Genomic DNA, 891 nt, shown 5'->3' with positions numbered 1-891 from the left:
CGCAGGTGTGCGTGCCAGGCGCGTCCGGGCCCCCGGGCCCCTTCGCGCAGACCAGCCCCGTGGGGCCTCGCTGCTCGGCGTGCAGGACAGGTCCCGGCCCCCCCGACGGGAAGGCGCTGGCCATGGCGGTGAGTCCTGGCCGCTGCCCTCCGGGTGGATGCTTCTCCCCCCTCGTGGGTTTGCGTAGCCGGCTGGAGGATGCCAGGCTCAGCTCCATGTCCCCCTCCGGCGCCTGTCCCTCACTCTCCCGTCCACGGGGGGTGAGGCGGCATCCGGAAGTGGGGGTTGGGACCACCTGGAGTTCGGAACCATTTCCGTCACCCCCAGGTTACCAGGTACCTAGCACTCTGTCCCCTCGCCTCGCTCTGCTCCACGGGGCAGGCGGGCGGCGGCTGGACGGAGGTTCAAAGACTCGTGCGTCCCACGGGGTCCATGCGGGTGGCTACGGGAGGTCTGCCGAGGGAGGGCGGGCACGTGTGCACGTGCCTGTGCCCTCGGCGCTCCCTGCCTGTGCGGCCCCCGGGACGGAGAGGGGTTCCACCCTGCCTCCCTCTCTGCAGAGGGGTTGTGGAAGGCTGTTGCCCGCGGGCTGTTGGACGGAGGTTCAAAGACTCGTGCGTCCCACGGGGTCCATGCGGGTGGCTACGGGAGGTCTGCCGAGGGAGGGCGGGCACGTGTGCACGTGCCTGTGCCCTCGGCGCTCCCTGCCTGTGCGGCCCCCGGGACGGAGAGGGGTTCCACCCTGCCTCCCTCTCTGCAGAGGGGTTGTGGAAGGCTGTTGCCCGCGGGCTGTGGCTCCCTTGCCTCTCGTCGTCCCATTGCCCGGCCCATCCCTCCAAACCCCCCATCCTATCGCCGTCACCCCCGCCCCACCTCCGGGTGGGGGGAGGG

Source organism: Alligator sinensis, unplaced genomic scaffold (assembly GCF_000455745.1).
Source record: "Alligator sinensis unplaced genomic scaffold, ASM45574v1 scaffold105_1, whole genome shotgun sequence".
NCBI lineage: Eukaryota > Metazoa > Chordata > Crocodylia > Alligatoridae > Alligator > Alligator sinensis.
This window is presented reverse-complemented; position numbering follows the sequence as displayed.